The sequence below is a fragment of the Neofelis nebulosa genome, chromosome 2 (genome assembly GCF_028018385.1).
Source record: "Neofelis nebulosa isolate mNeoNeb1 chromosome 2, mNeoNeb1.pri, whole genome shotgun sequence".
NCBI classification, from domain to species: Eukaryota; Metazoa; Chordata; class Mammalia; order Carnivora; family Felidae; genus Neofelis; species Neofelis nebulosa.
This window is the reverse complement of record NC_080783.1, coordinates 182,567,553-182,583,393: the sequence shown is the minus strand read 5'-3', so window position 1 is coordinate 182,583,393 and position 15,841 is coordinate 182,567,553. Positions and strand designations below refer to the sequence as shown.

The 15,841-nt window shown below is 35.7% G+C and overlaps 1 protein-coding gene and 1 pseudogene across 8 annotated transcripts in view; both read right to left on the bottom strand.

Annotated features, from left to right (window-relative positions):
* The window catches only part of LOC131504751 (BEN domain-containing protein 5), a 1,495,810-nt gene that overhangs the window by 1,337,494 nt on the left and 142,475 nt on the right, over positions 1–15,841 (bottom strand). The gene's annotated exons all lie outside the window — the stretch shown is intronic.
* On the bottom strand, positions 1,588–1,687 carry LOC131505718 (U2 spliceosomal RNA; annotated as a pseudogene).

Genomic DNA, 15,841 nt, shown 5'->3' with positions numbered 1-15,841 from the left:
TGTGGAATAGTTTGAGAAGAGTAGGTATTAACTCTTTAAATCTTTGGTAGAATTCACCTGTTAAGCCATCAGATGCTAGATTTTTATTCATTGGGAGTTTTTTGATAACCACTTCAATTTCATTATGAGTAATCAATCTGTTTACATTTTTGTACTTGCTTCTTGATTAGTTTTAAAGATTGCATGTTTCTAGAAATTTATCCAATTCTTCTAGTTTGTCCAATTTTTTGGCATATAATTTTTTATAATATTCTCTTATAATTCTTTATATTTCTGTGGATCAGTTGTTATTTCTCTTTCATTCAGATTTTACTTGAGTCCTCTTGTTTTTTTGTTTTTTTTGTTTTTTTGGTTTTTTTTTAAATTTTTTTTTAACGTTTATTTATTTTTGAGACAGAGAGAGACAGAGCATGAATGGGGGAGGGTCAGAGAGAGGGAGACACAGAATCTGAAACAGGCTCCAGGCTCCGAGCTGTCAGCACAGAGCCCGACGCGGGGCTCGAACTCACGGACCGCGAGATCGTGACCTGGCTGAAGTCGGACGCTTAACCGACTGCGCCACCCAGGCGCCCCGCTTTTAAATTTTTTTTAACGTTTATTTATTTTTGAGACAGAGAGAGACAGAGCATGAATGGGGGAGGGTCAGAGAGAGGGAGACACAGAATCCGAAACAGGCTCCAGGCTCTTAGCTGTCAGCACTGAGCCCGACGCAGGGCTCAAACTCACGGACCGCGAGATCATGACCTGAGCCAAAGTCTGCCGCTTAACCGACTGAGCCACCCAGGCGCCCCTATTTATTTCTGCTTTAATCTTCATTATTTACTTCATTATTTACTACTAAATTGGGGCTTTGTTTGTTCATATTTTTCTAGTTCCTTTAGGTGTAAGGTTATGTTCTTTGAGACTTTGTTTCTTCAGATAAGCCTGCATGACTACAAACCTCCCTCTTAGGACTACTTTTGCTACATCCCAAAGATTTTGGGCTATTGTGTTTCTATTTTCATTTGTCTCCATGTAATTTTTTTTTTAATTTTTTTTTAACGTTTATTTATTTTTGAGACAGAGAGACAGAGCATGAATGGGGGAGGGTCAGAGAGAGAGGGAGACACAGAATCGGAAGCAGGCTCCAGGCTCTGAGCTGTCAGCACAGAGCCCAACGCGGGGCTTGAACTCACGAACTGTGAGATTGTGACCTGAGCCGAAGTCGGACGCTTAACCGACCAAGCCACCCAGGCGCCCCTCCATGTGATTTTTTTTTTTTTAATTGCCTTATATTTCTTAGTTCACTTATTGGTTATTTAGTACCATGTTGTTTACTATCCATGTATTTGTGTTTTTTCCAGTTTCTTTCTTGTTACTGTTTGCTAATTCATACTATTGTGAACAGAAAAGATGCTTGATATTTCGATCTCTTAAATTGATTAAGACTTGTTTTGTGGCCTAACATATCTTGCAGAATGTTTCATGTGTCCTCAAAAGGAATGTGTATTCTGTTTTTTAGATGGAATGCTCTGTATATGTAACTGTTAAGTCCATTTGTTCTAATGTATCATTCAAAGCCAATTCTCCCTTATACATTTTCTCTCTGGATGATCTATCCATTGATGTCCGGGGAGTGTTATAGTCCCCTACTATTAAACTAAGAACAGATACTACACTTAATCTTAGCCAAAAGGCAGGAAGCAATGGTGACACAGAGTAGATACACATGTGGTGAGCATAGCATAATGTATAAACTTGTCAAATCACTGTCACGCACCTGAAACTAATGCAACATTATGTGTCAATTATACTAAAATAAATAAATAAATAAACATTTTAAAGACCCGTATTATTACTGTATTACCCTCTATTTTTCCCTTTAGGTCAGTTAATATTAACATTGTATATTAGGTGTGCCTATGTTGGATGCATAGATGTTCGCATTTGTTATACCTTTTCATTGAATTAATCCTTTTATAATTATGTCTGTCTTTCTTTGTCTCTTGCTTTGGTTAAAACAGTCTTTGTTTTAAAGTCTATCTTGTGTGATATAAATATTACTATTCTGGCATTTGTTCCTCCCTGATCCATCTGCATGGAATATCTTTTTACATCCATTTACTTTCAGTCTGTGTGTGTCCTTAGGTCTGAAATGAGTCTGCTGGAAGCAGCATATACATGGGTCTTGTTTTTTTTTTAATCCGTTCCATCATCGTATGTCTTTTGATTGGGGCACTTAGTCCATTTACATTTAAAGAAATTATTAATAGTTACATATATACTGCAATTTTGTTGTTTTACATTAGTCTTATTTTTAAGTTTTTTTTTATTATCATTAATTTTAGTTAGTTAACACATAGTGAAATATTAGTTTCAGAAATAGAATTCAATGATTCCTCATTACACACAACACCCAATGCTCATCACAAGTGCCCTCATTAAAACCCATCACCCATCTAGCCCATCTCCCACTCACCTCCCTCCATTAGCCCTCAGTTTGTTCTGTATCATTAAGAGTATCTTGTGGTTTCTTTACCTTTCTTCAATATGTTCATTTCTTCTGTTTCTAAATTCTCTAATTCCACATCTGAGTGAAATTATATGGTATTTGTCTTTCTCTGATTGACTGATTTCATTTAGCATAATACGTTCTAGCTCTATCCACAAGGTTGCAAATGGCAAGATTTCATTCTTTTTGATGGCTGAGTAATGTTGAATTGAGTGTGTGTATGTGTATGGATTCTCTCCATAGTTTGGCTATTGTTGATAATGCTACTATAAACATCAGGGCATATGTACATCTTTGAATCTGTATTTTAGAAACCTTCGGGTAAAACCTAATAATGCAGTTTATGAATTGTAGGGTATTTTTTATTTTTAGGTTTTTGAGGAACTTCCATACTGTTCTCCAAAGTTGCTGCATCAGTTTGCATTACCATCAACAGTGCAAAAGGGTTCTCTTTCTCCACATCCTTGCCAACACCTGTTGTTTCCTGTGTGGTTAATTTTAGTCATTCTGACAGGTGTAAAGTGGTATCTCATCATGGTTTGGATTTGTATTTCCCTAGTGATGAGTGATGGTGAGCATCCTTTCATATGTCATTAGCCACCTGGATATCGTTTGGAAAAGTATCTATTCATATCTTCTGTCCATTTCTTAACTGGATTACTTGTTTTTTGGGCATTTAGTTTAGGAAGTTCTTTATAGATCTTGGATAATAACCCTTTATCAGGTATGTCCTTGCGAATACCTTTTCCCATTGCAAAGGCTACCATTTAGTTTTGTTGATTGTTTCCTTCACTGTGCAGAAGCTTTTTATCTAGATAAAAGTTCCAATAGTCATATTTCCTTTTGTTTTTCTTACTTTCATCGACATAGCTGATAATAAGTTGCTCTGGCAGAGATCAAAGAAGTTGCTGCCTGTGTTCTCTAGGATTTGATGGTTTTTGTCTCACATTCAGGTCTTCCATCCATTTTGAATTTATTTTTGTGTATGGTGTAAGAAAGTGATATAGTTTCATTCTTCTGTATTTTGCTGTCCAGTATTCCCAAAACCCTTAGTTGAAGAACCTTTTTTCCATTGGATATTGTTTCCTACTTTGTCAAAGATGAGTTGACCATATAATTGTGGGTCCACTTCTGGGTCTTTAATCCTGTTCCATTGACCTATGTGTCTGTTTTTGTGCCAGGGCCATACTGTCTTGATGACTACAGATTTATATCATACCTCAAAAACCAAAACTGTCATGCCTCCACTTTTATTTTTCTTTTCTAAGATTGCTTTAACTATTCAAGGCCCTTTGTGGTTCCAAAAAATATTTAAGATTGTTTGTTCTAGCTCTGCAAAAAATGCTAGTGTTATTTTTGTTAATATAATTTATTGTCAAATTAGCTAACATACAGTGTGTAGAGTGTGCTCTTGGTTTTGGGAGTAGATTCCCATGGGTCATCACTTATATACAACACCCAATGCTCATCCTTCCTCAATGCTGATCATCCATTTTCCCCTCTCCCTCCCCCCCAGCAACCCTCAGTTTATTGTCTGTATTTAAGAGTCTCTTATGGTTTGCCTCCCCCCACCCCTGTCTGTTTGAAACTATTTTTTCCTTTTCCTTCTCCCATGGTCTTCTGTTAAGTTTCTCAAGTTCCAAAACATATGATGTCTGTCTTTCTCTGACTGACTTATTTCACTTAGCATAATACACTCCAATTCCATACACGTTGCTGCAAAAGGCATGATTTCATTCTTTCTCAATGCCAAGCACTATTCCATTGCACATATAAACCACATCTTCTTTATCCATTCATCAGTTGATGGACATTTAGTGTCTTTCCATAATTTGGCTAGTGTTGAAAGTGCTGCTATAAAATTGGGGTACAAGTGCCCCTACGCATCAGCACTCCTATATCCCTTGGGTAAATTCCTAGCAGTGCTATTGCTGGCTCATGGGGTAGATCTATTTTCAATTTTTTAAGGAACCTCCACACTGTTTTCCAGAGCGGCTACACCAGTTTGCATTCCCACCAACAGTGCAAGAGGGTTCCCGTTTCTCCACATCCTCGCCAGCACCTATAGTCTCCTGATTTGTTCATTTTAGCCACTCTGACTGGCGTGAGGTGGTGTCTCAGTGTGGTTTTCATTTGTATTTCCCTGATGAGAAGCGACAGTGAGCATCTTTTCATGTGCCTGTTGGCCATCTGGATGTCTTCTTTAGAGAAGTGGCTATTCATGTCTTCTGCCCATTTCTTCACTGGATTATTTGTTTTTTGGGTGTGGAGTTTGGTAAGTTCTTTATAGATTTTGGATACTAGCCCTTTGTCCAAATGTCATTTGCAAATATCTTTTCCTATTCCATCAGTTGCCTTTTAGTTTTGTTGATTGTTCCCTTTGTAGTGCAAAAGCTTTTTATCTTGATGAGGTCCCAATAGTTCATTTTTGCTTCTAATTCTCTTGCCTCTGGAGATGTGTCAAGTAAAAAATTGCTGCAGCTGAGATCAGAGAAGTTTATTTCTGCTTTCTCCTCTAGGGTTTTGATGGCTTCCTGTCTCACATTCAGGTCTTTTATCCATTTTGAGTTTATTTCTGTGAATGGTGTAAGAAAGTGGTCTACTTTCATTCTTCTGCATGTTGCCGTCCAGTTCTCCCAGCACCATTTGTTAAAGAGACTTTTTTCCATTGGATATTCTTTCCTGCTTTGTCAAAGGTTAGTTGGCCATACATTTGGAATGTTGGCCATACATTTGGAATGCTTTAAATATGATAGGAATACGCTTAGATGTGAGTTTTAAAAGGATCACTCTAGGGGCGCCTAGGTTAAGCATCCGACTTCAGCTCAGGTCATGATCTCATGGTCTGTGAGCTTGAGCCCTGCGCTGGGCTCTGTGCTATCAGTTCAGAGCCTGGAGCCTGCTTCAGATTCTGTCTCCCTCTCTCTCTGGCCCTCCCCCACTCACACTCTATCTCTCTCTATCAAAAAAATGAATAAACATTAAAAAAATTTTAAAGGGTCACTCTAGATGCTGTGCTGAAAATGGATAATGGGGGTTGTGGAAGATGTATGGAAGGAAACAAGAAGAACAATAGTTCTGACAGATGTTGATGGTTTGAATGAAGGAGGCAGATAGAAATTAATGGATTCAAGATATTTAATAAGCATAATAATAATTCTCAATGGATGGATGGATGATGAGTTATTAGATAGGATACTCAAGATTTATAAAGATTAAAAGATAAGTAATCTGAACCTTGGAGAATGCCTTAAGGGTCACATGTGGATGAAAACAAGACTGGTACGTCAGAGAGGAGGCAGGTGAATGAGGATGAAAGAGTCAATGCTGCCAGGGAAAAAAAATGTCAAAAAGTAAGGGTGATCATTAGAAATATCATTTGCTACACAGGAATCAAGAACTAAGAGAAGAACACCAAATTACATGACTAAAGTCTCTGGCAACCTTTCAGAGAACTATCTTGCTGGAACAGTGAGGATGCAAACCAGACTGAAAGGAAAAAGATGTTAATAGCTATATAGAGACATTGTTATTTTTACTGGAAATCTTTCTAAAATCATATTGTACATAATTTAATCTTACCTTTATGATAAAGAACAGATCTATTAAAGTTATATACTTAAATATTCTTGTTTACTTTTATATTTTCTGCCTCCTCCCTTCTGTAAGCTTGTCAACTTTGATTTCACACCAAAGATTATTTCTATCTCCTCAATTTCCACCCTACCTACAAATTTACAGAGCTGAAACCCCATATAATCAATATCGTTAAAACTGTGTCTAAACAAGAAGAAATAAATGCTAAGTATCTCCTTTGAGAAGTAAGGTGCATGAACATTAGTGCATGTATTTTGTAACTATTTTAACTATTGAAAGTTTTCCCACCATCCCACCCAAGTTATCAGTAATACTCTCAAAAAATAAGGTTGCTGGATATGTGTTTGTTTCTATATATCAATACAGTCATGCTAAATTCTTCAACTTTGTATTCTATAATTTGAGGTCAATAGTTGAGAAAATACAATAAATGCACATGTAACTAATTTCATCTGGTGAATTTCTACTCATTCTCAAACTAATTCTTTCAACAAATTTTTTTAAGGTTGTTTGTTTGGTTTTGGTTTTTTGTGCTTTTTTGTTTTGTTTTGTTTTGTTTTCTTGAGAGAGAGAGAGCAAGTGAGCACATGCACAAGCCCAGGAAGGGCAGAGAGAGAGGGAGAGAGAGAATCCCAAGCAGGCCCCATGCTGACAGCCCAATGTAGGGCTCGATCCCATGAATGGCGATATCATGTCCTGAGCCAAAATCAAGAGTCAGATGCTCAATTGACTGAGCCACCCAGGTGTCCCTTAACAAGTATTTACTGAGCACCTATCATGTGCCAGCCATTGTTCTAGGCATCAGGGTATGAAAGAAAAATTCCTACCTTCATAGTTTATATTTTACTGGAGGAGACAATAAATAAAAAATATAAATAATAAAATGTATATTATATTAGATGGTGGTAAGTACTAAGAAGAAAAAATAAAGCAGATAGGGAATTAGGAAATGTCAGTAAATAAGAGTTGAAATTTTACACAGGGTCCCAGAGACATTTGAGCAAAAAAAAAACAAAAAAGAACTGAAATGAATGAAAAAAACCATGCTTTCTGAAAAAACATTCCATGCAGAGTATTAAAGTATAATTCCTATATTACCTCTTTTAAAATGTCCTCCTCAATTGTCTCCCACCCTCTCTCCACCCCATCCCACCCCATCTATACACACAAAATGAATCACTTCCCTTTCTAGGCTTTCACTACTGACCACTGACTATCTGCTATGCTTCTGGCAATTCCAATCCATACAACAACCCTGTAAGATATTGTCATGCCTGTCATAAGGATGCACTGAGGCTCTGCTCAAAGTACAGTAATCGAACAAAATTGGGAATCACAAGGAAGGGGCTGTCTGGCAAAACCATAAAGGAAATATAGCCACTGCTGGACATGCTGCCCAAGATACAATGAGGGAGAAATACCCAGGCTTCTCCTTTCTATCTGCCCTTGAATCTCCTCCTAGAATTTCCTATAAGCTGAACCTAGTCAGAATCCAGATGATAAGGGAGCCGGGGAAGTGCAAATATCAAGACGTTGGCCCCTGCAATACAGAGAAAAATGGGGAAAGGATGATAAATCAAACAAACTGCAAACAGGTAGCCTGCACAAAATATCCTCTTAGCTTCAGAAGGCAAGTCTATCTGAAAGCTGTATGAAACCCACAATTTGTATGGATTTTTCAATACTGCAATACACTATCAAAAGTAGAACTATTTTATAAACATTAAAGCATAAAACCACAGACAACATTCTAGTTTGCTAATTAATGTAATTTTAAATTTGTTTGAAAATGGAAAGCAATAATAATATAACATCTTTAAATATTCCAATTTTAAGTGTATCATGTGGTTATCACTTGAAAAAGTATTTATGTTTAGATTTTAAACTATTACACACATATAATCATTCAAGTAGTGTCTTAACTCTTGGAAAGAAGAGAGCTATAAAAAAACTCAATCAACCACATTTAATCAAGTGACATGTTCCCTTTTTTGGTAGTTATTTTACAACTAAAGCATAGGAGGGGTGTTTTATGTGTATTGGAAGTCCCCTTCAAAACACTGTCTCAGATGATTTAAAAAGAGCAGCTGAAGATAAGTGCAAATAAGATTTTATTAAACATAGTTCATACTTCTTCAACTGTTGTTTCCAAGGCCCTTTGTTTCAGGACTGTTACTATTGGAAATGTCATCATACTTAGAGGAAAGTTATTTGGGAATGAAATGTTTTACTTCTTCCTTAAAGTGAAGTAGAGAAAATAGGAAAGAGAAAAACATACATGTAGATACATAGCCATATATATGCATATATAATTCAGTAAAGGGGTCAGAAATTTAAAAAACAAATGAAAACCCGGGGCGCCTGGGTGGTTCAGTCGGTTAAGCATCTGACTTCAGGTCAGGTCACGATCTCCCAGTTGGTGAGTTCGAGCCCCACATCAGGCTCTGTGCTGACAGCTCTGAGCCCCGAGCCTGCTTCAGATTCTGTATCTCCCTCTCTCTCTCTGCCCTTCCCGTTCTCTCTCTCTCTCTCTTTCTAAATTACATAAACATTAAAAAAATTTTTTTAAAAAGAAAACCCTACAATAATAGAAGTTCAGCTTTGTTTCAATTATGAGTCAGAAATAACAGAATTAAATTATTCATCTATAGTTTCATAGCTGCCAATACTTCTCCAACAGAATTTCTAGACACAGTAAAACACTTTATATTTCATAACCATGCTGTTTTCTCCTAAATATGCTAATTTTTCCCCTGAAAGAGATAATGGCCTTGAAGGGGGCATATTCTGGCATAAAATGATAATATCAATATGAAGCAAATTTTTATCAGATCTTATGTTAAAGACATTGTCAGATAAAAGCATTTGTATTTTATCCTAAGGACAACAGGGAGTCATGAAAGATTTCAACAATAAAGTAGTATAATCCAATGATTTGCATTTTAGCTTTGGTAGCATTGTGCAGGATGGACCAGAAAGAGTTGGGGATAAACTTCAGAATCCAGTCAGAAAGCTTCCATACAAGTCCAGCAAACCTACTGAGGATGAAGTCTAGGGCTGAAGTTGTGGGGCTGAAAAGGTTGCAAGATTTTATAATCATTCATATAATAACAGAGAGAAAACAGAGTACACTGCCTAATATTTTCTCTTACTATCATCTTTATGGGAAAAATTCCAGTAGGGACAAAAGACTAAACTCACTTGTCAAGGCCAAAACTTTGGATTAGCAAAGTAAGCAATGAAGCAATACATATAAATCAGGAGGGTCCACAGGGCAGAGATAGACACAGAATGAGGTTGTGGAGAGGAGGAGAGCAACCAGCAGAGAGACCCATTCAAGTCAGGTTCAGGATATAGACACATGGATGGTGTCATTACAATATGTGCTCTGGTAAAGCACATTTATTTCTTTAAGAATGAAGAAAAGAATGAGACATTACATATATATTAGAAATAATTAAATTATTTTTTGTTAAATTAATTATTTAAAAAGTTTTAGTGAGCCCTTACTCTCAGGAATACTCTTCATTTCTGAGAATTAGTTATAGTTTGCCATTTCACTCTGGTAGCAGAGTGCCATTATCACTCTTGCATTTGGGTCTTTCTGGATATCATAAGAACCGGGTAGTTTTTCCCATTGCTAAAATTTATCAGGATAATTCTTACTAATCCTTTAATACTCAGCTCATTGGAGCCTCTTCTAAGAAGTCTGCCAATTTGCCACCCCACCATCCTACGATACCCTACTGAAAAAGACATGCTTTTGATATGCTTTCTCATTACACAGTACTTACCCCAATTAGAATCAGAGGTACTACACATCATGGTTAGCCTCTGACAGGCCCCAGGGTATGCCATTTGTCCCAGCATCCCTTCCAGATTAGCACTTGTTCTGGACAAAAATATTTGCCTTAGACAATAAATTTTGTCATCAACTTAATCACAGCCTCTGTCAGGGGAACCTGGGTGGCTCAGTCAGATATGCATCCAACATCGGCTTGGGTAATGATCTCAAGGTTCGTGAGTTCAAGCCCCATGTCAGGCAATGTGCTGACAGCTCAGAGCCTGGAACCTGCTTTGGATTCTGTGTCTCCCTCTCTCTGCCCCTCCCCACCTTGGGCTCTGACTCTCTTTCTCTCTCTCTCTCAAAAATAAATAAACATTAAAATTTTTTTAAAAATCACAGCCTCTATCAGTCTCTCCCACTTAACTCCTTTAAGCGAGGAACTGTGGGATTGTATTCCTCCCACAGGGTATAAAACATATCTGCTGATTGGTATATTCATAGAAAATAAAAAGTAAGATTTTACCACATCCCTCAAACAATGTAAATCAAGAGCTCTATCACAATTATAATAACACACAACTTTAAAACTCTTCTTCCTTAAACAGAGAAGTTTATCTAATTTCTGTGAGAATGAAGAAGGGGCAGATTCTACAAACAGAAAATTCACTATTTATTTTTTTCTTAGAGAGGCTATAAACCTAGGCCTCATATACTATATGATTTGATTTTTAAATATTTGTAAATGTTTCTCAACATAATTTTCTGCAAGAGAACCTTTCTTAATTTAAAGGTTAATGGTCATAAGCCCTTGGTATGGAGTGATCAATGACCAGTCTAATCTATTTTTCTGCTACATCACTTCATTCTGTAATCTAGGAAACTGAGTATCGTATTTTTAACTTTAAGTTACAACAATCTTGTTTTCCTCAGAAATTATAAAGACCTAAATGCAAAATTTAAAAATATTGGAACTACTGCTAAATGCTTGATACTGAGATAAGCTTTTATATAAATTATGACCCGACATAGCACAAATGGTTACAAGCACAAATTCTGGAGTGAGGCCAACTGGGTCTGAACCCCAGGTCCACAGCCTAGCAGCAGAGTGACCTTGGCAAAATTATCTAACCTCTTAGTGTCTGTTTCCTTACCTGTTAAATGAAAATAATAATAATAGAAGCTACCTCACAGGTTTGATATGAGAATTAAATGCATCACTTATGTCAAACACTTAGAAATTTGCATGACAGAGTAAATTCTATATTCATATTTAATACTATTGTTATTTTAATCATATCTAAATTGAGTTCAAACCCCAGTCTGATACTTGATTAGTTAACTGTAGAGTCATAGGCAAATTATTTAACATCTCTAGGCCTCTACTTCTTCATCTTTAAGACAGAATAATAATACCTACCTCAAAATATATCAGGATTCAATGAGATAAAGTATGTAAAAGTATGTTGTGAGCTTCACAAAATGCCTGTGTCTGACCATTTACTATGATGAGGCAGACCCAGATACAAATCCTGGCTCTACCTCTTAAAAACAGTTTAATTTTAACATATGTTTATCTTCTCTAAGCCTGATTTTCTTTACCTGTGAATCAGCATTAATAATACTTACTCTGAAGAATTGTTGTGATAATTGTATTTATTTCATATACATTTATTGAACACCTATTATGTACCAGGCTCTGGACTAAGCATGATATATGGTGGTAACCAAGAGCTCCTACAGAGCGTACAAACTTCAGACATTTAGACAAGTACTTCTAGTAGACTGGAAAGTATATAGACTGCAATGGGTCTGTACAGATGGGATCCTAACCTAGTCTAGAAAGTCCTGAAAAGATAAGTATTATAGGTGATACATGTTTTTTTTTCTTTTTTTTTTTTAATGTTTATTTATCTTTGAGAGACAGAGACAGACAGAGCACGAGCAGGGGAGGGGCAGAGCGAGAGGGAGACACAGAATCTGAAGCAGGCTCCAGGCTCTGAGCTGTCAGCACAGAGAACGATGCGGGGCTTGAACTCACGAACCATGAGATCATGACCTGAGCCAAAGCCAGACGCTTAACCAACTGAGCCACCCAGGCGCCCTGTTACAGGTGATACATGTCAAGCTCCTTATTCAAAGACTGGGACACATTACGCATTTGAAAAATGATAACAATAATTAGCCATTTTTTTAAAACCTTGTAAAGTATTTTCTCCATTTTTAGACTGATAGGATGGGGTTCAAAGACATAAAGTAATTCCCAAGATCAAGTCAGGCTAGGATTCAAAGCCAGGTCAACTGACTCCACACATTGTTCTTCCCACAACTACAAAGTTAACTCCTGATGCCAAAGGAGAATGTTGTTAACTTAAAATCTCCAAATATTCTTCTAATTCTGGCCCTTCTTATTAACACCCAGAACAATCTTAGATTGCCTAGATTTTCCAAGCCTAAAGAACTTAGACTAGAATGACCAAGAATACTATATGCCCAGAAAAGCAAGAATTACCCAGAGCATCTCCCTCTTGAGATCTCCATCAAAATATACAATCTTTACCTAAGTCCTTATCTCAGTGTATGATCCTGGGGTAACCTAATCTAAGGGTCCTATGATGTAGGGTTGTTCTAAGGATTGGTAATAACACTATAAGTATACCCACAAAAGTACCTGGCACATTTTGGCACTCTTGGCATGATATACATGTGCCAGAATTATAACCTGAAGTTGATAGCCATATATTGTACTGTCTCTTTTATATATTATACTACTTAGCATAATAATCTTCTATAATATAGATATGTTTTCCAAATTTTATAGATGAGTAAAAGTTAATATATGAAACCAGTTCTGTCTGAAACCAAAACCTGTGTGTTTGGCATTATATTATAATGCCATTGTAAAAATATTTAGTTAACATAGTGCCTTCTAGATTTATTCACAATGTCACAAATAGGATTTACTTTCTTTAATAGCTGAATAACATTCCTCTGTACGTGTGTGTGTGTGTGTGTGTGTGTGTGTGTGTTTGTACGTGCATGCATGTCACATTTTCTGTGCCCATTTCACATAGGGAAGGATATTTATGTTGTTTCCATATCTTGGCTATTTTCAATAATTTTGCAATAAAGTCAGTTGTACAGGAAATAGAAAAGTTGCCAGAGACGGGGGAAAGAGGAAATGGGGTGATATAACTAAAAAGATACAAATTTTCAATTATATGAATAAGTTTTGAGGATCTAATATAAACCATGATTATGGTAATTAATAATACAGTATAGTATATTTGAAAGTTGATAAAACTAGATCTTAAGGATTTTTAACACAAAGAAAAGTTATCTGTGTTAATTATGTGAGGACATTGATGTGTTAATTAGCTAAATCTTGGTAATTATTCTATATTATATATATAATATTTTATATACATGTATATATATCAAACCATCCCATTGGACACTTTAAATATCTATAATTATATTTGTCAATTATTCCTCAAAAGTTAAAAAGAAAAAGTATATCAACCATTTGCATATCTAAAAAAAAGTGAGATATTAACCTAAAACCCCTGATTTCTATTGTAGTCATGGCACATTTTCATACTGTGCCAAGAATAAAAACTATTTTCTTTCAAAAGGAAATAAAACAGTAATTTTTAAAGATTACACAAATAAATATAATAAATTTCCATCATAGAAATTAAAAATAAAAGTTTTAAGTTTTTATTTCCATCGTCTTGAAATGGTATATAAACAACTGAACCATGTCTTTCTTTTACTGACCCTCTTTCATGCCACAGTAATTTAAATATTATATTAAGTCTCTGAGGCTAATTTGTAGTATAAATTATATTGTTCTTCTCATATTCAATATACATGTATTCATATCAATCGTAAAACAACACTACTATTGGCAACCAAATAGTGTTTATTTGGATGGCTTATTTTAATTTTTTTAGAGTGAGAGTGCACACAAGCAGGGGAGAGGGGCAGGAGACAGAGAGAATCCCAAGCAGTCTCCATGCTCAGCACAGTGTCCAACATGGCCTTGATTCATGACCCTGGGATCATGACCTGAGCTGAAATCAGGAGTTGGACACTCAAGTGACTGAGCCACCTAGGTGCCCTTTGGATGGCTTATTTTAAAATAAGTAGACAATTTTTTATTTTTCTTATCACAAAACCTATATGTCTTATAGGATATATATATATGTATAAATATATATATATATGTATATATACACACACACACATATATACACACATATATATAGGTTTATAGGCTATATATATATATATATATATATATACACATATATATATTATTCATGTGTCATAAACTAGCCTATAATAAGGTAATGTGTATATGCCATGGTTAAAAGTATGGCCTTTGGAGCCAGGAAACCCTCATTTTCAAATTCATCTATACATCTTGTCAATCATGCAATTCAAGGGAAATAACTTTAAACCTCTGAGCTTTAGTTTTCTTACCTACAAGAGATATATAATACCCCAGAAAGTTTCAGTGAGTATTAAATGAGATAAACTATGTACATCACTTATCATAATGTCTGATAAGCACCAAGTAATTAATTTTTTTGTTTTCCTTCTAAATATTTTTGCTGCTATTAATATATTTTTATCTAAACATAAAAATATTTTTATTAATCTTAAAATCTCACTTTACAAAAACCATTTTGTTCACTATCTGTCCTCTCTCAGTTATTCACACATTTATTAATCTCCTTGTTATATGACTGTTAGTACACTAGGCACTAGAGAACCAAAACTAATAAGAAACCATCCCTGACTTCAAGGTTTCAATGATAAGGAAAAAGAAAGAAACAATGAAATGACTGCAATTCAGTAAAGACTATCATATAAGAGTCTACAAGGTGCCTGTAAATATAGAGGTAGAGACAGCCAAACTTGTCTGAGAGGTACTGTTTCTCAGAGGAAGAAATGCTGGACTGAATCTGAATTAACATTTTACCAGGAAGATAAAGGGATCTAGGTCACAGAGAAAACAGTACCTGCACACATCAGAAGACTGAATTGCTTTCACTAGACTGGGGAATAACAAGCAATTAAATATGATTTTTTTTTCATGAAAGCTGTAAGAAAGTTAATTTCTCCCTATCTTTCTATTGCTCGAATTACTTCATTCATCAATTACAAATAGTATTAATTTAGTGCTTAATTTTGTAAGTACTCAGCTTGGTTCTGTGGGAGAGCCCCTGCTTAATCAGACTCAGATTCTGTCCTGAGCAGGTTATACTGCAGTGGAAGAGAACAAAGTCTTTAAAAATCATGAAAAGTGTCAGGTACCCATAGAAAGATAAATTTATGGTGGTCTTCTGTTTTTCCAAGGGAAATATTACTTATACTAAGGGGGGTATGGAAAAAAACAGAGCAGGGTTTCATTGGAAAGTTCATATTTGAACTGCAGAACTTCTTTCTCATTTAGAAAAACAGATAACCCACCAGTTCAGGGCCCGGCAATATACTAGGCACTTTACATATTCCACAACTCAGAAAAAAAAAACATACCTATGGGGCCTATCTGAAGACAATATATTCCATCCACATGAAACAATACCTCCCAATCATTGAATCAATTAATCACCTTACTCCTTCAAAAGTCTACACCTACAGAATCCTTTTCACAACATAACACATGAGGCATCCACAATCAGTAGCTCAGAGTGAGCACATAAGAGAAAACCCCTAACTTCCCTGTTTTAAAAAATCTAAAATAAATCCCTTAATTTAAATTAGATCAGATGAAAGCTGCATATGTCAAACAAATTGTTTCAAGTGCCAACTGAATTGCTTTCACTAAGATGCCCTTTAGCATTAGGACCCCAGTCCACATTGAAGGATATTACAAAACACATACCTATGAAATACATTGTTGTAAATACCACAGGTATATTGTTGAGAATGCTATTCATCACATCTCAGTGTCTGCT